Source organism: Lycium ferocissimum, chromosome 1, assembly GCF_029784015.1.
Source record: "Lycium ferocissimum isolate CSIRO_LF1 chromosome 1, AGI_CSIRO_Lferr_CH_V1, whole genome shotgun sequence".
NCBI classification, from domain to species: domain Eukaryota; kingdom Viridiplantae; phylum Streptophyta; class Magnoliopsida; order Solanales; family Solanaceae; genus Lycium; species Lycium ferocissimum.
In genome coordinates, this window is record NC_081342.1 from 60,249,022 (window position 1) to 60,249,976 (window position 955).

Sequence of the window (955 nt, forward strand, 5' to 3'; positions counted from 1 at the left end):
TCGTTTTCATCATATAGTTAGTGGTTGCAAACATTAGCTAACGCCATAAACTTTAGTTTATTTGGGAAAATAACTAGGGTTTGGTATGAACAAATAACAAGAACTCAAGGCTTTAAACCTTGTTTAATAAATTCACTTTGGAATAAGAGGAATTTACTTGGCATAATTAATCGTTCTTCATGCATACTTTCTTATCTTTGGGAAAAGCATAGAAAGAAACAATCTTTTCTTATTGGGAAATAGTCTAGATTCACATAGAGGTTAAGTGCATTCATACAACGATCCATTACAAGTATATCAAGATCAAGACCCATGATCATATAGTTTATCTGACGGGGACACAACCTTGGTTCTTTTTACCCATATATTTACAACTTTATTACTAGTCACTCTAAATTAGTCCACAAACCAAAACTCTTATAAAACCCTTTCTTTCTGGAATACACCAGGACCGCAAGACTAGAATAATGCTTGTTTAGTAAACTTTTCATACCATATTCTCTGTGAGATTTGACCCCAACCTTGTTGGGTTACTGCATTTGACATCGTCTGCTTTACGCTATTAAAAGGTGTAATTTGAGTGTATCAATATATAGTGACATACACACGATATACAACAACGAATGCTAACTATATATATTGACCTACATATGAAATAATAATATCCAAGGATATACAAGTGTTGATGGAGAGAAGAAGTTGCAGAAGTCATGGGAGAGAACTCTTGCGCAGAAGAAAATTCTAGTGGAAAAAAATGTTGAAAATAACTTAGTGTAATGCAAAGAATAAATAAATGATCCTATCATCTCTTCTGTTTCTTAAAAGTTCTTCTTTTTTGTCTCGACCTGGAAATCTCAGGTCGTGATGGCACTAGTCCCACCATACTAGTAAGCCAACACAACCATAAATAAAATGAAATCTAAGTGCGAAAAATAAAGCATACAAGTCATTTCAT